Raw genomic sequence first — 20,913 nt, forward strand, 5'->3', positions numbered from 1 at the left:
TGTGATATACCTGTGTGAGATCTGAGCCAATTTAAGAGGGAATACATGTGAGGGTGTCCTATCTTTTTCCTCAGTTAGAATAGGCATTTTTGTAGAATGACATTTACAGAAGATCTTGAAAAGACTTTTCTTCAGTTTTCTTTGTTTAGTTGGATTACTTTAATCTCTCTGTATTGTTGAAACGGAGATGAAATAACCATTTATTAAAAATGTTACAAAAAACCACATGCTTTCAAAGGGTGTCCTAATTTTTTCACATGACTGTATATAGCAACCCTCAATTAGTATTTTGTGGAAGAAGGTATATGGCACCCCTCAATCAGTATTTGGCGGAAACAGGTATATAGCTCCCCTCAATCAGTATTTGGCGGAAACAGGTATATGGCACCCCTCAATCAGTATTTGGCAGAAACAGATATATGGCACCCCTCAATCAGTATTTTATGGAAGCAGGTGTATCGCAGCTCTTAATAAGTATTTGGTGGAAACAGGTATATAGCACCCCTCAATCAGTATTTGGCGGAAACAGGTATATTGCACCACTCAATCAGTATTTTGTGGAACCAGGTGTATTGCAGCCCTCAATCAGTAGTTGGCAGAAACAGATATATGGCACCCCTCAATCAGTATTATATGGAAGCAGGTGTATCGCAGCTCTTAATAAGTATTTGGTGGAAACAGGTATATAGCACCCCTCAATCAGTATTTGGCGGAAACAGGTATATTGCACCACTCAATCAGTATTTTGTGGAACCAGGTGTATTGCAGCCCTCAATCAGTAGTTGGCAGAAACAGATATATGGCACCCCTCAATCAGTATTATATGGAAGCAGGTGTATCGCAGCTCTTAATAAGTATTTGGTGGAAACAGGTATATAGCACCCCTCAATCAGTATTTGGCGGAAACAGGTATATTGCACCACTCAATCAGTATTTTGTGGAACCAGGTGTATTGCAGCCCTCAATCAGTAGTTGGCAGAAACAGATATATGGCACCCCTCAATCAGTATTTTATGGAAGCAGGTGTATTGCAGCTCTTAATCAGTATTTGGTGGAAGAAGGTATATAGCACTGCTCAATCAGTATTTGGCGGAAACAGGTATATAGCACCCCTCAATCAGTATTTGGCGGAAACAGGTATATGGCAGCCCTCAATCAGTATTTTGTGGAACCAGGTGTATTGCAGCCCTCAATCAGTAGTTGGTGGAAGAAGGTATATAGCAATAGCACCCCTCAATCAGTATTTTGTGGAAAAAGGTATATGGCACCCCTCAATCAGTATTTGGCGGAAACAGGTATATAGCACCCCTCAATCAGGTTTTTTGTGGAAGAAGGTATATCACAGCCCTCAAGCAGTTTTTTTAGGGGGCAACAGATATATCACACACGTTGTAATTAGTTACTCCAATAGCGTTTGTCCCTCTATTTAGCTGCAGTATCGCAGAAGAACCGCACACAACTGCTGCAGAATACAAATACACTATAATATAATTTCTATGTTAGAAAGTATATTATATCACACCCCTCTATATCACACCTATTGATAGCACACCTTAAAAGGACTTTTGTGGCCCTATTAGCTAGCGTTTTTTGTCCCTAACCGTCCCTGCTCCAAAATGCAACCCTACACTGGCAAAACACATAATGTAAAATGGGTGCCAGATTTGGTTCTGTTATAGGGTTGGGGGTGTGTCCATGTGCTGAAAGATCTAATTTGGCTTTCCTGTCCCACCTGCTGGATGTGTCATGGGTCAAAATTCGGCGCTATACAAAAAAATATGGCATCGCCATATGTTCGCATGTTCGGCGAATCGCAAACGAGCAAAGTCCGTAGCGAAACAACTGCCGGGCGAACCACAAGGCCATCTCTACTGATGACGCTCCTGTCTTCTGGCTCCATCATATGTCCAAAGTGTCTTTCGAAGAACTCAAGAGGCTTAAGGGTGCACTCCGCTCCTGTATCAGCTAGGCAGCATACCTTTTGACCTTCCAACTCGGCTTCCATAACGGGACTGCTGGCATACAGATAGTGTTCCTCACGCACAGGGCTTCTAGTGTACCGCCGCAGGATGCCCAGCTACTGCGGCGGTCGGAAGTTTAACTTCGGCTCAGACTTCATCTGTTTGGGGCACTCTCTGGCCATATGGCTGTACTGTCGACAAGCCCAGCAGAGGGGCCCTCTTTTGATGTGTCCCCGCACCTGAGTTATCCTGGGTGGAGTCACGTGGGGGGCTATGGTCATTTCCGGAGGCCGGGGAGATTCTGTCTTTATCTGGGACACTTCCAGCCGAAGTTCTCTCAATTCTTTCCGCTGGGCCTGGACCACATCCTTTAAGGACTCTGCGTCTTCAGACCCAGACCGGTCCCCTGTAGCATGGGTGCTACTCACTACTCTCGCTGCCACAGGCATGTGCTCTTCCTCTCTCTCCACGGTGGCTAGGTAGACCCTGTAGAATGTCACGTCGGCCGTCGTCAAGGTCATCTCTTGCAATTTGTCCTGAAAGAATTTGTTGGATAGCCCCACTATGAACTGGTCTCTTAGTAGCCGGTCTACCTACCGAAAGGCTCCCATGGCCTCTGGATCTCGCTGCTGTATTTAATTTAGCGTCTCCTGTAGAGCATTGGAGTACTGCATCAGGGTCCCTCTAGAGCTCCCAAGGCAACTTCTGCCCGCAGCTTAGGGGTCAGTTTACACATTCTAACCGCACTTCGCACCCTTTCAGTCCAGTCCTGCATCGTCATATTTTTGCCATCACATTTTGTCAGATGACAAAACAGCATCCCCACGGGGATGTACCTTACTGGGGTGGGCATGGCGGGGGCAAGCTGGCTTTGCACTGGCGCAACCTGAGCTGGGTCCTGAATCGGTGTCATTGGCGCCGGGGAAAGGTCTCCCGCTACATTCCCGTCCATAACGGTCTCTGTATCCTGCCGACTACACCAAGTTGTAAGCCGTGTACTGGGGTGGGTTCCCCAGGATACAGCGAGGTCACGAACGAGGAAAGCAACTCTGACACCAGCTTTTGAAAAACTGAATTTTTACTAACACGTGATAATAAAAACAACCACAAATGCTGAGAACATGCAATAAGTGTACATACACCCAGCCCAAAGGCTGAGATCCCTGTGTTGCACAGCACGCAGCCCCCTGATGGATGCCAGTGGAAATTTTGTGGTAATTTACCTACTGTCAGCCACAACTAAAACTGCCTTGCCATACCTATTATCACCCTGAATCAAACACGAACAATTGGTTGGGTGCTTAGTACGGGCTGGCCTGAGGTACAACACAGCGGTTCACAATCTTACCGTTCTCTATATTATTCTCCCTCCCACAACTAGTCCGGTAGCACGTGCCTGATTATTACTCCTGAGCAAAACGCTGAACTGTATAGAGTTCGTGGGGGTGTTTATCAGCTCCCAAATGTGCAATGTCCCTTTTAATTATGGAGTCCTTGTAGTACCGGTAGCAACTCTTTAGACATGACACAAAGAAGAGACCCTAACTATCTAACTACAGTCCTGGTTTAAGTCTCTAGGCGCCAAACTGCAGTGAGATGCGTGCACGATCTTATTGACTCAGGTCTGCTCTTTATCTACTGATGTCTCTGAACTGAACAACCAGTCTCTCCAGAAAACATGAGGTCCCACAGGGTATGCAGCTTTTTCCTTAGCTCTTGTCAGTCTTCCTGGAAACAGTCCTCCTCTCCCTGGACAGGCTCTGGGTCTTGGACGACAATCAGTTTCACTCAGCTGCAGCTGTGATCACAGAGAAGGTCCTCTCACTCCTGGATCCATTAGCTTTTCTGCTCACAGACTGGCTGTGACTGTGACTGAGTATTTGGGCATCAACTTGGCAAATAAGGGTAATTTTGGATAAATGAAACAATAAAGTTATGCAACTGGGTAGTAAAAATATATGTGCTAGGGGAGGCAACACTGGGAGAGTCACTAGTAGTGTTGATCACGAATATTCGAATTGCGAATTTTTTTCGCGAATATCGGCACTTCGAGAATTTGCGAATATTTAGAATATAGTGCTATATATTTGTAATTTTGAATATTCGAGATTTTTTTCTAATCAGTACACATGATCCCTCCCTGCTTCTTGCTTGTGGGCTAATGAGAAGGCTGCAATATCTTTGACTTTAGGAGTAGTGTTAATTGCAAATTTCCGTAATGCTAATTTTTATAGCAAATTTTTCAATTGCCGATTTCCGCAATCAAGAAAATAATGACTGGAGATAACGAATTCTCGAATATATGCTGAATATTCGCCCAAATATTCGTGAAATATCACGAATTCGAATATTGCCCCTGCCGCTCATCACTAGTCACTAGTTGAGAAGGATTTGGGTGTACTTGTAGATCATAGATTAAATAACAGCATACAATGTCAATCTGCTGTTTCTAAAGCTAGCAGGATATTGTCATGTATTAAACGAGACATGGACTTACTGGACAGGGGTGCTATATTACCACTTTACAAAGTGTTGGTACTGCCTCATCTGGAATATGCAGTTCAGTTCTGGGCACCAGTCCATAGAAAGGAGCTGGAAAAAGTACAAAGGGCTCTTAGTTATGCGGAAAAATTAAAAGAATTAAGTTTATTTAGTCTTCAGAAGAGATGCCTAAGGGGAGACATGATTAACCTATACAAATATATAAATGGGCCATACAAGTATGGTGAAAAATTGTTCCATGTAAAATCCCCTCAAAAGGGGGCACTGCCTCTGTCAGGAGAAGAAAAAGTTCAGTCTCCAGAGGCATCAAGGCTTCTTTATTGTGAGAACTGTGAATCTGTGGAATAGACTTCCTCAGGACGTGGTCACAGCAGGAACAGTGGACAGTTTTATAAAGAGCTTAGGTGAAATCTTAAAAGTAAATTAAATTAATGCTTATGAAAATGTGTAGAAATTTGGGTCTCACTCCCCTTTTTCTAAAATTCACATCCTCACCTATCCCTTGTTTGAATTTGATAGACTTAAATCTTTTTTCAACTGTATTAAAGGGGTTGTACAGTGATTTATATTGATGATAGATCATCAATATTTAATTGCCACGGGTCTGACACCCGGTATCCCCACCAATCGGTTGTTTGAAGAGGCGACGCTCCATGCTTCCTGTTCATTACACAGCACTTTGTGCAGAAGTGCAATGTAATGACAAATACTCGCTCCATTCACTCAAATGGAACAAGCAATGTTGTAATTACACTATGCCATGCTCCAGAAGAGACAACGCATACTGAAAAGACCAGAAAGAGGTGCTCACAGGGAGCACTGCCTCCTCGTCAAACAGCTGATCGGCAGGGGTGCGCAGTGTCAGACCCCGACCAATCAGATATTGATGACCTATCCTTATCAATATACATCGCTGCACAACCCCTTTAACTATGTAACTTAACTATGCAAATGCTGACCTTAATAAAAAACAAAACAAAAAAGGTTATAGTCAGTATAGCATAAATCTCTTCGCCTATTGACTCAGTCTGTTTTATAAGTTACTGTATCTACTACACATACGTGGTATCATTACACAGAAAGTCAATTAAAATCCAGTTGATGCTTATGTCACTTATTAAGCCTGAAAAGTAGGCTGAGAAATACCAAGCGAACGATCTGTTCATAGAAGCAGATGGAATTACACCCACTATAGCAAAGAAGCAGATGAATGTACTTCTGGTAAAATGCAGCATTAAGCAAGCTGCTGATTTCTCAAGGTTGTGCAAAGGTTACTCATTCAGACGGCAGTATTCAGAAATCTGCATAGAGAAGCACAAAGCTTGTCTGAATCATTCACTGCACATTGTATGCATAATCCTACAAGCAACAATGCACTAATAGCAGCATTTGCAGGCAGAAGATAGATATACAGTATGTGTTTACGTCAGCTGTAAAGGAAGAAAGACATATTTTAGGAAAATTGTTGCTAAAATTATTAAAAATAAGGAAAACAGATTTAGAATTCTAGTATGAACTCTAAGCACTGCCCAACCTATTAGCAATATCTTCATATAAACCAATCTTGGATCAGATTTTTGGATATTGTGGTGTCATTTGTGGTGGGTTGGCATGTCGGGGCCAAGGTGTAGATGGTTCCCCTTCCCCTTTCTCCTTTCCTGAGAGTGACTACCAACAGTCTGGAGGACACCTGACCATATCGGGAGGGTGTACAGGGACTGGGGGTCCCCCCCCTTTTCCTAGGTTCCCTATCCTTGTTCTAGGGCCCCATTCATTTTGGTCAGGATTTGGTGCATTGGGGGTTAATGATATCATCCTGCCGTGCAGGAAGGGGCGTGCTGCATGATGCCCCTTTATAAGGCTCTGCATCCCCTCCTTCTTCCTCTTTGGCAGAAGCGCTGTGTCCCTCCCTCCCTCCCTATTGTTTGGGTACGAGGGTTATTTTGGTGTGGGTTTTTGGTCATGGAGGTCTTGTGAAGTCTGGACTGATGGTTCATGTTTTCATTGTGGCATCCTACTAAGTCACAGCTGGCGGCTGGTAAAGAGAAGTTGGATACTGAGCAGGTGAACTGGCGTAATCTGCCCGCTGGGAGTCCAGCGGCTGGCGGATCGCATGGGCTCAGCTATGTGTTATGCCGTTAAAAGAATTAGCTGTGGCCGACTACCACCCAACAAAATCGTTAAATAAAAGTTATAAACTTGACAAGGTTGTCAGTGTCATTTGTGGTGGGTTGGCATGTCGGGGCCAAGGTGTAGATGTTTCCCCTTCCCTTTTCTCCTTTCCTGAGAGTGACTACCAACAGTCTAGGCTAGTTTCACAATAGCGGCATGGACATCCGACAGGCTGTTCCGGCGGGTGAACAGTCTGTAGGATTCGTCCTGCCGCTAGTGTACGTGTGGCCCCGGACTACCGCTCCAGCCCCATTGACTATCATGGGATAGGGGCGGAGTTCCGGGGCCGGACCTCCGCAAACCATGCCGACATGTTGTAGTTTTATTCTGTCCGCCTCTCGGCTTGGTTTATTGTTCCAGCCCCGGAACTCCGCCCCTCTCCCATTATAGTCAATGGGGCCAGAGCGGTAGTCCGGGGCCACACGTACACTAGCGGCAGGACGGATCCGACAGGCTGTTCAGTCGGTTATGGAGGTCTCTGCCGCTAGTGTGAAACTAGCCTTAATTAGCATTTGTTATTAGTTCAGAGCTGTTTGTCTAATTCTGAACGTTGTGTGATTACAGGGGTTCCCGTTCCAACCGTGCGCCGCCGTGTTTCCCCTGCTGATTTGGCCGTGGTGGAGGTCTCCGCAGAGGAGGAGGAGGAGTATGATGAGCAGGCAGGCCCCTCCCAGAGTTTTATTGCCACTAACCCACCTGATGTGGGCAATGATGTTGAGGTGGCAGAGGAAAAGGCAGGACCCTCCAAAGGGCAGGAAACCTCCACCCCAGCTACTGCTGAGGAGGATATCCCCACCCAAGCTCCTGATGAAGAGGAGGAGGAGTTAATTACCACCCCGCGCCAGGAGGGTAAATATGTGCACACGTCATTCTAATTCTGTATACATTACATATTCAGAAACATTAACCCTCTCTACCCCAGGCCAGTTTTTACCGTAATGCTCATGTAATTTTTTGGTAAATCTGAAATGTATCACTTTATGTGCTAATAACTTTAAAACTCTTTTACTTATCACGGGCATAGTTTAATTTTATCTTCACACATTGTACTTCATGACAGTGGTAAAATTGGGTCAAATTATTAATGTCTTATTCTTAAAAAAATATCAAAAAAGTCAAAAGTTTACATACATTTCATTAATATTTGGTACCATTGCCCTTAAACTGTATGACTTGCGTCAAATGTTTTAGATATCCTTCCAAAGGCTTCTCACAATAGTTGGTTGGAATTTGGGTCCATTCCTCCTGAGAAAAGTGATGTAACTGAGACACGTTTGTTGGTTGCCTTGCTCGCACCTGCCTTTTCAGCTTTGCCCATAAATTTTCAATAAGATTGAGATCAGGGCTTTGTGAAGGCCACTCCAAAACATTGACTTTGTTATCCTTAAGCCACTTTGTAACCAGTTTGGCAGTATGCTTTGGGTCATGGTCCATTTGGAAGACCCAATTCCGCCCAAGCTTTAACTTCCTGGCTGATTTCTTGAGATGTTGCTTCAGTATTTCCAGATAATCTTCTTTCCTCATAATGCCATCTATTTTGTGACGTGCACCAGTCCCTTCTGCAGCAAAACAACCCCACAACATGATGCTGCCACCCCTGTGTTTCACAGTTGGGATGGTGTTCTTAGACTTCCAAGCTTCTCCCTTTTTCCTCCAAACGTAACGATGGTCATTATGGCCAAAAAAAAAATCCATTTTAGTTTAGTCAAAAATGGAGGTCTTTGTTCCTGTGTGCAATTGCAAACATTAATCTGGCTTTTTTATGTTTCTTTTGGAGAAATGACTTCTTCCTGGCAGAGTGGACTTTCAGCCCATGTTGATACAGTAATCGTTTCACTGTGGATATTGACACAAACTTACCAGCTTCCGCCATCATCTTCACAAGGTCTTTTGCTTTTGTACTTGGGTTGATATGCACATGTCGGACCAAAGCACGTTCATCTCTGGGACACAGAACCTGTCTCCTTCCTGAGCAGTATAATGGCTGGATATTCCCATCTGGTTTGTACTTGCATATAATTGTTTGTACAGATGAACAAGGTACCTTCAGGTATCTTGAAATTGCACCCAAGGTGAAGCCAGACTTGTGCAAGTCCACAATTCTCTTCCTGATATCTTGGCTGATTTCTTTAGACTTTCCCATGATGCTACACAAACTGAGGACTTTGTACCTATAAAACTGGCTGACCTGTTGGATATGGGCTTGGCAGCTGAAGGCATCTGTGTTGGTCCCATGTTAAAAAAAACTAGAGGTCATTTATCATATGAGGTTGTTATTGTGTCAGTTTTAAGTCTGGCTTTGCTTTGTGTGCCTGCACCAAATTTATGAACTGGTGTACCTTAATAATATATGATGATGTGAGGGTAATACACCTTTTTACACTCACACCACATACACCTTTAGACCAGTGGGTTGTGACTTTTTTGCGACTTTTGCAAAAGTTACACATAGTAAATGAGCCATAATCCAGGTCTATATTTACAAATGGTCCGGAGGACCAATATTTGTCTCTAACATGTGCTACTGGTAACAATTTGCTAAAACGTAACATTTATATTCTATCATAAAATCATTTATCTCTAACTCAAGTGTGATTTAAAATTATCAGCAGTGCCATCGAAATGACTGCTGTTTGCGATTCAGAAAATGCGAGCACTGTTTAATTCACAGTGCAGTATTAGCATGGAGGCTATGACGCCGTATATAGCCGTATCACTTTTGGCTCAGACTCCTCTAGATTATACAATTAGTACAATGCAGTGAGATCTTATGTGCACACGCTGCTTAAATACATTTCACAATAGGTGTGTGAATGGGTCAGTTTTGGTAATTGATAATCCAGGTCTAATCTCACTTCTAGCTTTTAAACATAGATCACTGTGAAAAGCAAAAATGACGCAGTTGCCATGGAAATGTCGCAGTTGCCGTGACATGTGACTTCTTTATGCCACAAAACCGACATATCTGCTTTCATAATTGCCCCCCCCACAATGTCTATAATCAACGTCCTTATCCCTAAAAATGTTTGTCAATGGAATTATAGCAAAAATATTTGATAATTCACTTCTATGTCTCTATTTAGTAAGAGACTCTAGTAAGAGTATTAAAACTGTGATGCAAATTTTATTCTGTTTTAAAAATATGATTATATGTAAATGTGATGACCTAGATTCACATATTGCACATTTTGGTACATGAATATATTTTCTTACCTTAGTTGGTTTAATCATTCAGATTTGCAGAATACACTTAATGTACATTTGACAGCATACAGTATATTCAATACTCTATTTTTATATTGTTCAAGTTTAGTAGATTTAAATTTAGATTTTAAATTTAAAGAGGATCTACTGTATCACCTCTCCTGACAACCCATTTTAGTAAATAATAATCTATTCTATATGAAATGACAATTCTTATGACTCATGACTAGGGATGAGCAAACCTGAACTGGTCAGTTCGGGTTCGTACCGATCATTGCGTCGTCCGGGCACCCAAACACCGACTTTGCCACAGAATCCGTGATCGAGTTTGGTGTTCAGCAAGCCTTTAAACTGTAGTCACTTGGAAGCCATCACAGTCATGCCTAGTATTATTATTATTATTTATTATTAAAGCGCCATTCATTCCATAGCGCTATACATTTGAAAAGGGGTATAAATACATAATTAAGACAATTGCACTAAGCATGAACAAGACGAGTTACAAACTGGTACAGAAGGAGAGAGGGCCCTGCCCATGAGGGCTTACAATCTACATGGTATGGGAGAAGGACACAGTAGGTGAGGGTGAAGCTGGTCATGGTGGTATAGAGGCAGCAGGGTCACTGGTTGTAGGCTAGTCTAAAGAGGTGTGTTTTTAGGTTTCTTTTGAAGGATTCCACTGTAGGTAAGAGTCTGATATGTTGGGGTATCAAGTTCCAGAGAATGGAGGATGCACGAGAGAAATCTTGGAGGCGATTGTGGGAAGAGGTGGGAAGAGGAGAGGAGAGAAGGAGGTCTTGTGAGGATCGGAGATTGCGTGTAGGGATGTATCGGGAAAGTAGCTCAGAGATGTAGGGAGGGGACAGGCTGTGGACATCCTTGTATGTATTTTTTTGTATTTTGAACTGAATATGTTGGGCAATGGGGAGCCAGTGAAGGGATTGGCAGAGGGGAGAGGCAGAGGACAAACAGGGTGAGAGGTGGATCAGTCGTGCAGCAGAGTTGAGGATAAACTGTAGGGGTGCGAGAGTGCTAGATGAAAGGCCACAGAGAAGAATGTTGCAGTAGTCTAGGCGGGAGATAATGAGGGCATGAACAATTAGTTTCGCAGACTCAAAGTTGAGGAAAGCGCGGATGCGGGAGATGTTTTTGAGTTGGAGGCGGCAGGTGGTGGAAAGGGCTTGGATGTGTGGTCGGAAGGAGAGGGCAGAATCCAAGGTCACTCCAAGGCAGCATACTTGGTTGACTGAGGAGAGTGTGCAGTCATTGATTGTAATAGATAGGTCTGTTGAGGGGGATGAGCAGAATAGGGGAAAGATGATGAATTCTGTTTTATCCATGTCACGTTTTAGAAAGCAAGAGGAGAAGAAGGAGAATATGGAAGATAGGCATTGTGGGATTCTGGATAGTAGGGTGGTGATGTCTGGGCCAGAGAGGTAAATTTGTGTGTCGTCAGCATAAAAGTGATACTGAAAGCCATAGGACTCTATGAGCTGTGCCAGGCCAAAAGTGTAGATAGAGAAGAGCAGGGGTCCTAGGACAGAGCCTTGCGGGACACCAACAGAGAGGGAATGAGACGAGGAGGTGGTGTGAGAGTGGAAGACGCTAAATGTTTGGTCTGTGAGGTATGATGTGATCCAGGAGAGGGCCAGGTCAGTAATGCCAAGAGATGAGAGAGTTTGTAACAGAAGGGAGTGGTCAACAGTGTCAAAGGCAGAGGACATTGTATTGGCATGGTTGTGATTGGTCAGCGCTGAACGTGACCCAGCCTGTATAAATGTCAGATCACGTGTGGCACTGCTATTCTGCTTTAACTAGTGTAGGGACAGGACACAGATGCAGTGACAAGGACAGTATTAGGCTTTTAATCTGGATTTTAAGTCTGTGGGTGTCCTATAAACATTTTTGTGAGTGCAATACACGTCCTTTGCACCAGAAACCCAGAAATACAATACTTAATTTGGCTGTTAATTCTGTGCGTGACCTATAGCCTTTTTGTGGGGTGCAATACACCTCCTTTGTATCCGTGACACCTAAATACAATAGTTAATCTGTCGGTAATTCTGTCGGTGACATAAACTCATTGCTTGGGGTGCAATACACCTCCATTGCAACCATGACAGAGAAATACAATAGTTAATTTGTCTGGTAAAGGGGTTATTCCATGACTAATGTAAAAAATTTAAATAAGACAGCATACAGTACATGACACCCTCTTTCTAACATAGCTAAAACCAACCCTGTACTTTACATGGATCCAGAGATCTCCCCATTCATTGCTCTGCTAGATTTATATCAAGTTGACAGCTCAAGGGGATTGTCTTTTCTGCTGCAGCTAAGGCTTGGGCATGTCTCAGCTCTCCCTATCACAGCTCAAGAGGCAGTTGAAGGATGAAACTGAGCATGTGCGGCCTTCTCAGTGAGCAGGACAAAGAAATAAGAAAAAAAACAAACAGCAGGTGGCGCTATACAGATCCATTTTATTGAATAACTTGATGGCTATGCAAAAAATTTTATTACACGCAGTTACAAAAGAATTCAGATCCAGGTCCTGTTTTAAAAACTGTACAATATTTTTTGTGGGACAACCCCTTTATTTCTGTGGGTGACATAAATCAATTTTTTGGGGTGCAATACGCTTTCTTTGCATCTGTGACACTGAAATACAATAGTCAATCTGTCTGTTAATTATGTCGATGACATAAACCCAATATTTGGGGTGCAAAACACCTCCTTTGCACCCATGACACAGAAATACAATAGATAATCTGTCTGTTAATTCTGTCGGTGACATAAACCCATTTTTAGGTTGAGATACACCTCCTTTGCATCTGTGCCACGGAAATAGAATAGTTCATCTGTTAGTTCTGTCAGTGACATAAACCCATTTCTTTGGAGTGCAAAACACTTCCTTTGCATCTGTGACACAGAAATACAATAGTTAATCTGTCTGTTAATTCTGTCGGTGACATAAACCCATTTTTTGGGGTGAGATACACCTCGTTTGCATCTATGCCACGGAAATGCAATAGTTAATCTGTTAATTCTGTCAGTGACATAAATTATATTCTTTGGAGTGCAAAACACCTCCTTTGCATCTGTGACACAGAAATACAATAGTTAATCTGTCTGTTAATTCTGTGGGTACCCTCAAAGAATAAGGAGAGCAGTACATAAGGGACGTGGCCGTGGTCATGGTGCTGCTCGTGGTGGTGGAGCTCCTGATGCAGGGAGAGGACTTTGTCGATCTGTGCCAGCTATGCACCCAAATGAAACACTTTCCTCTGGTGCACGCAGGCGTCAGGATGTTCTGCATCATTTTCTAGGACCGAATACTACTGTACAAATGGTGAGGCCAGAAGTAGAAGCGGTTTTAGATTATATGGCTGACAGTGCCTCCAGTTCCTGCACATTGTCTTCCACCCGGTCCCCTGCTGAAAGCGCAGAGTTTTCACCGGCGGCCCTGGTCATCTGTCACTTATACTTTTTGATGACTTTACCGGTGGGGTTTTCATGGGCCATCCACCTAGCCCTGCCCCTCAAGTGGTAGAGATTGAGTGCACTGATGCCCAACCACTTATGTTTTAGGATGAGGACGTGGGAGGCCCAAGGCAGCATGACTCTGATGATAATGATGAAACACAGGTGTCAACTGCTGCAGCTTTCTGAACTGTGCAGACCGGCAAGGAGGGCAGGGGTGAGGAGTGGGTGGAAGGATGAAATCATGGAACCAAGGTCATCCGAGTGATGTGTGCAGTTAGGAGAAAGAGGGGGTGGTCACGTAGCACCAGCCGCACAGCAAAAGAGGGAGCAGGGTGCAAAACCACAGCAGCTGGCCCCTACCCAGTATGCCTGCTACTGCCCATTGCGCCAAGGGACTGAGCACACCAAAGCCAGCTCAAAGGAGAACCCCGGCATGGCAGTTCTTAAGACAATGTGCTGACGAAAAGACACAGGTGATTTGCATGCAGAGCCTGAAGCGAAGCATAAATGTCTTACATCTGAGCACCACCTGCATAACCAGGCATCTAAATGCAAAGCACAAGCTACAGTGGAGTAAACACCTGGAAAACCACAAAAGATGTGAGGCTCCTCCTGTTCCCTCTTCTGCTGTAGTCTCGGCCTCTTCCTCCACCTCTGGAGTGACAGGGCCACCTGGCACCCTGCAAAGAGAGGATGTGACAGCATCACTACCACCACCAGCAGTGTCACCAAGCATCTCCACACTGTCCCATGGAAGCATTCAGCTGTCCATCCCCCAAACACTGAAGACTTGGCACTAAATGCCAGCATTTCAAAATTCCTGGCTTTTGAAATACTGCCATTCTGTCTGGTGGAAACTGACGCTTTTAAAAACCTTATGGTGGTGGCTGTCCCACAGTTCATGGTACCCGGCCGCCATTACTTTTCCAGGCTGGTCGTACATGCATGAATAAGTGGTGGACAAATCAGGTGTGCGCAGTGCAATGTCATCAGTGGCAATGTCTACATAACCACCGATATCTGGAACAGTAAACTCGAGCAGGGACATTATATCTCCCTAACTGCCCACTGAGTAAATGTAGTGGCGGCTGGACCTGAGGCGGAAAGTATTTTTGGCGAATGTCCTACCACCACCGAGGATTGCTAGATGTTTCTCGGTGCCTCCTGTTGCCTCCTCCTCCACTTCCTCTTCTACCACCTCCTCATCCGGTCAGCGTAACACCTGCACCACCAACTCTAGCACAGCCAGGGGGAAATTACAGCAGGCTGTTCTGAAACTCCTCTGTTTGGGGGGAAAACCTCACACCCTGCAGGAGCTGTAGACGGGCATCGAAGAAAAAACTGATGAGTGGTTGGTGCCGCTAAGCTTCAAGTCCGGCATGGAGGTGTGCAATAACAGGAGAAAACTTGTAGGAACTCTGGACCTAGCCGGTTTGACGCAAATCCCTTGCCTGGTGCTGAATTTTGTGGTGCAGAGGTTCCTGAAAAATTACCCTGATATGTCAGAGCTGCTGCAGAAAGTGAGGGTCGTCTGTGTTCTCACTCTGATGCTGCTCGCTGCCTTCCCGCTCACTGCCTCATATGCGATGTACTCACAAGGTGGAACTCCAACTTCCACATGCTAGAGAGACTGTGCAAACAGCAGCAGGTGATAGTGGAGTTTCCGTTGCAGCATGCATGGGTGAGTCGCTCTGCGGCACAGCACCACTTTACCACTAATGAGCGGGCCACCATGTGGGATGTGTGTGCCGTGTTGCGCTGTTTCGAGTACTCCACCAACATAGCCAGCGCCGATGACGCCGTCATCAGCGTTACTATCCCAGTTCTATGCCTCCTTGAAAAAACACTTCAGGCAATGATGGATGAGATGGCACAGGCAGAAGAGGAGGAGGAACAGAGATCATTCACATGGTTATCAGGCTAGTCGTCCACACGTGACTCTGAGGGTGGGTATCTGCACTAACAGTGGCCAGGTACACAACTGTCCAGCCAGGGCACAGTTTTGGAGGATGAGGAGGATGATGAGAAGGAGGAACCGTGTTCACAGCAGGGTGGCACCCAAAGTAGCTCATGGGCATCACTGGAGCGTGGCTGGGGCCATACAGAGGACACAGACAATACACCTTCCACTGAGAACAGCTTGTCATTGCCTCTGGGAAGCCTGGTACACATGAGCGAGTACATGCTGCAGTTCATGTGAAACTACCACCAAGATAACCTGATTGTTACCAGTGCTGATTACTGGGTGATCACCCTGCTGGATCCCTGCTACAAGGACAACATGCCATCCTTACTTCCGTCACTGGAGCGTGATCGTAAAATGCGTTAATACAAGCACGCGGTGGAAGACACACTACTGACGGCGTTTCCACCTGACAGCGGGGGCTCAGTGGAAGCACGAGGCAGATTACCAATGCAGCCGAGGCACCGGCACCACCTAAGAAGGGAGAGTTAGCATGGGCAAAACATGGAAAACCTTCGTCAGCACGCCAGAACATCCAGCACCACCATCTGATATGAACTGTCTTAGCAGGAAGCAGTGTTTCAGCAACATAGTGGAAGAGTATGTGTGCACACATCTGCACGTACAGACTGATTAGTCTGCCCCATTTAATTCTGGGTCTTCAAATTGGACACATGACCTCAGCTTGTCCTTTGCACCTTGGAGGTGCTGGCCAGCCCTGCTGCAAGTGTGTTGTCTGAACGTGTGTTTAGCACGGTAGGGGGTGTGATCACGAACAGGCGCATCTGCCTGTCCACAGCCAACGTGGACAAGCTCAAATTCATAAAAATGAACCAGGAATGGATCCTACAGGACTTGTCAGTACCTTGGGAAGAGTAGAGAAGTTTACCAGCCACACCCAACCATTGTTATACTCTATCGCAGTTTGTTCATTCTGTTTGCCATTTCCCAATGTAATAATACAAAAAAAAAAACTGTGTTGGCTACCTCCTCCACTTCTTTCACCTAAACCGCCATGTCCACCTCCACTCGGACCTCCACCTCTGGTTCAAGATTATTTGTTATATTGGCAGAGAAGAAAAGTGTAACAGCCTCACCCAGCCATTGTTATACTCCAGCACAGTTTGTTCATTCTGTTTGCTCTTTCCCATTGTTTTGGTGACTCCCCAAATTAAAAAAATAATAAAATAAATTAAAGAAAAAAAAAAATTGTGTTGGCTACCTCCTCCTCTGCCTCTTCCACCTACACTGCCACGTCCACCACCTCCTCAACTTCCTACTCCCTTTCTCTTTCCACATTTGTTTGCAGGGCAATTGCCCTGCTCTTACCTCCATTTTGGCTTCTTTTGCAGCCCTCTAACCCTTACAGCACCAAAGTTTGTGTCCCCATTGACTTCTATGGGGTTCGAGGTCAAGTTTAGGTCAAGTTCAGGTAGCCGAACCAAAGTTCGGCCGAACGCATTGAACCCGAACATCCACAGGTTCGCTCATCCCTACTCAGGACTTATGAATTCATAAATAGGTGCTACTAGTTGGGGTGTGTCCACAACACCGGCCATTGTATTTCTGTAATTGTACTGACCTGCCGAATAAAGTTAATATGTCAATTATACTATTTAATGAATTGCATAAAAACAAAACCCAAGAGACAATGGCGGCATTCTGATGTTTTTTTCTTCACACTGTCACTCTAGACAATTTAATAAAAGTTATATAGTGCATTAGATGTGCTCCAAACTGATGCTAACTAAAAATACAAAACGGCCCTCAGGAAAATACAGTACCTCATTTGGCTAAGTCATGGGAAAGTAAAAAAAAGTTATGGTTTTTGAAATGTGCAGATGAAAAATAAAAATAAATGCTGCATCCTGAAGTCCAAAATATGTCACGTCCTTAAGGGTCCATTCACACGTCCATATGTGTTTTGCGGATTTGCAAAACACGGAAACTGGCAATGTGCATTCCGCATTTTGCGGACCACACATCGCCGTCACTCTCATAAAAAATGCCTTTTCTTGTCCGCAATTGCGGACAAGAATAGGACATGTTCTATTTTTTGGCAGAACGGAAGTGCGGATCCGGAAGTGCGGATGCGGACAGCACATTCCGGCCCTATTGAAAATGAATGGGTCCGCACCTGTTCCGCAAAATTGGGGAACGAGTGCGGACCCATTTTGCGGACGTGTGAATGGACCCTAATGGGTTACAAATTCTCCCTGTAAACCCCTTTAAAGAAGCAATTAGAGATAAAAGGCATGGGTAATTTCCTCATTTCAGTGGCAACTCTGTTTAAGGGCTCATGCAAACGACCGTATGTTCGGTCCTCATCCAGCCAATTTTTTGTGTATCGGATACAGACCCATCCTTTCCAGTGAGGCTGCAAACTATGCGGACAGCACGCCGCAAGCTGTCTGCATGTCCTTTCGCAAAAAAGATGGAACATGTCCTATTCTTGTCCGTTTTGCAGACAAGTAGAGTTGAGCGAACACCTGGATGTTCGGGTTCGAGAAGTGCGGCCGAACTTCCTGGAAATGTTCGGGTTCGGGATACGAACCCGATCCGAACTTGTCCCGAACCCGAACCCCATTGAAGTCAATGGGGACCCGAACTTTTGGGCACTAAAAAGGCTGTTAAACAGCCCAGGAAAGAGCTAGAGGGCTGCAAAAGGCAGCAACATGTAGGTAAATCCCCTGCAAACAAATGTGGATAGGGAAATGAATTAAAATTAAAATTAAAAAAATAAAAATGAACCAATATCAATTGGACAGAGGTCCCATAGCAGAGAATCTGGCTTCAAGTCAGCAGAGAATCAGTCTCTTCATGCCATAGCAAAGAATCTGGCTTCATGTCAGCAGAGAATCAGTCTCTTCATGCCATAGCAGAGAATCTGGCTTCATGTCAGCGCAGAATCAGTCTTCATGTCATAGCAGAGAATCAGGCTTCACGTCACCCACCACTGGAACAGGCCACTGTCACACATTTAGGCCCCGGCCCCCAGACAGAGGAGAGCGGTCCCGTAACAGAGAATTTGGACTTATGTCAGCGCAGAATCTGTCTTCATGTCATAGCAGAGAATCAGGCTTCACGTCACCCACCACTGGAACAGGCCACTGTCACACATTTAGGCCCCGGCACCCAGACAGAGGAGAGCGGTCCCGTAACAGAGAATCTGGCCTTATGTCAGCGCAGAATCTGTCTTCATGTCATAGCAGAGAATCAGGCATCACGTCACCCACCACTGGAACAGGCCACTGTCACACATTTAGGCCCAGGCACCCAGACAGAGGAGAGAGGTCCCGTAACAGAGAATCTGGCCTTATGTCAGCGCAGAATCTGTCTTCATGTCATAGCAGAGAATCAGGCATCACGTCACCCACCACTGGAACAGGCCACTGTCACACATTTAGGCCCAGGCAGAGGAGAGAGGTCCCGTAACAGAGAATCTGGCCTTATGTCAGCGCAGAATCTGTATTCATGTCATAGCAGAGAATCAGGCTTCACGTCACCCACCACTGGAACAGGCCACTGTCACACATTTAGGCCCAGGCACCCAGGCAGAGGAGAGAGGTCCTGTAACAGAGAATCTGGCCTTATGTCAGCGCAGAATCTGTATTCATGTCATAGCAGAGAATCAGGCTTCACGTCACCCACCACTGGAACAGGCCACTGTCACACATTTAGGCCCCGGCACCCAGACAGAGGAGAGCGGTCCCGTAACAGAGAATCTGGCCTTATGTCAGCGCAGAATCTGTCTTCATGTCATAGCAGAGAATCAGGCATCACGTCACCCACCACTGGAAAAGGCCACTGTCACACATTTAGGCCAAGGCACCCAGGCAGAGGAGAGAGGTCCCGTAACAGAGACTCTGGCCTTATGTCAGCGCAGAATCTGTCTTCATGTCATAGCAGAGAATCAGGCAACACGTCACCCACCACTGGAACAGGCCACTGTCACACATTTAGGCCCAGGCACCCAGGCAGAGGAGAGAGGTCCCGTAACAGAGAATCTGGCCTTATGTCAGCGCAGAATCTGTATTCATGTCATAGCAGAGAATCAGGCATCACGTCACCCACCACTGGAACAGGCCACTGTCACACATTTAGGCCCAGGCAGAGGAGAGAGGTCCCGTAACAGAGAATCTGGCCTTATGTCAGCGCAGAATCTGTCTTCATGTCATAGCAGAGAATCAGGCTTCACGTCAGCCACCACTGGAACAGGCCACTGTCACACATTTAGGCCCCGGCACCCGGAGAGAGGAGAGCGGTCCCGTAACAGAGAATCTGGCCTTATGTCAGCGCAGAATCTGTATTCATGTCATAGCAGAGAATCAGGCTTCACGTCACCCACCACTGGAACAGGCCACTGTCACACATTTAGGCCCAGGCACCCAGGCAGAGGAGAGAGGTCCCGTAACAGAGAATCTGGCCTTATGTCAGCGCAGAATCTGTCTTCATGTCATAGCAGAGAATCAGGCTTCACGTCACCCACCACTGGGCCACTGTCACACATTTAGGCCCAGGCACCCGTACAGAGGAGAGCGGTCCCGTAACAGAGAATCTGGCCTTATGTCAGCGCAGAATCTGTATTCATGTCATAGCAGAGAATCATCCTTCACGTCACCCACCACTGGAACAGGCCACTGTCACACATTTAGGCCCAGGCACCCAGGCAGAGGAGAGAGGTCCCGTAACAGAGAATCTGGCCTTATGTCAGCGCAGAATCTGTATTCATGTCATAGCAGAGAATCAGGCTTCACGTCACCCACCACTGGAACAGGCCACTGTCACACATTTAGGCCCCGGCACCCAGACAGAGGAGAGCGGTCCCGTAACAGAGAATCTGGCCTTATGTCAGCGCAGAATCTGTATTCATGTCATAGCAGAGAATCAGGCTTCACGTTACCCACCACTGGAACAGGCCACTGTCACACATTTAGGCCCAGGCACCCAGGCAGAGGAGAGAGGTCCCGTAACAGAGAATCTGGCCTTATGTCAGCGTAGAATCTGTATTCATGTCATAGCAGAGAATCAGGCTTCACGTCACCCACCACTGGAACAGGCCACTGTCACACATTTAGGCCCCGGCACCCAGACAGAGGAGAGCGGTCCCGTAACAGAGAATCTGGCCTTATGTCAGCGCAGAATCTGTATTCATGTCATAGCAGAGAATCAGGCTTCACGTCACCCACCACTGGAACAGGCCACTGTCACACATTTAGGCCCAGGCACCCAGGCAGAGGAGAGAGGTCCCGTAACAGAGAATCTGGCCTTATGTCAGCGCAGAATCTGTCTTCATGTCATAGCAGAGAATCAGGCTTCACGTCACCCACCACTGGAACAGGCCACTGTCACACATTTAGGCCCCGGCACCCAGACAGAGGAGAGCGGTCCCGTAACAGAGAATCTGGCCTTATGTCAGCGCAGAATCTGTATTCATGTCATAGCAGAGAATCAGGCATCACGTCACCCACCACTGGAACAGGCCACTGTCACACATTTAGGCCCAGGCACCCAGGCAGAGGAGAGAGGTCACGTAACAGAGAATCTGGCCTTATGTCAGCGCAGAATCTGTCTTCATGTCATAGCAGAGAATCAGGCATCACGTCACCCACCACTGGAAAAGGCCAC

The sequence above is a fragment of the Bufo bufo genome, chromosome 2 (assembly GCF_905171765.1).
Source record: "Bufo bufo chromosome 2, aBufBuf1.1, whole genome shotgun sequence".
Classification (NCBI taxonomy): Eukaryota; Metazoa; Chordata; class Amphibia; order Anura; family Bufonidae; genus Bufo; species Bufo bufo.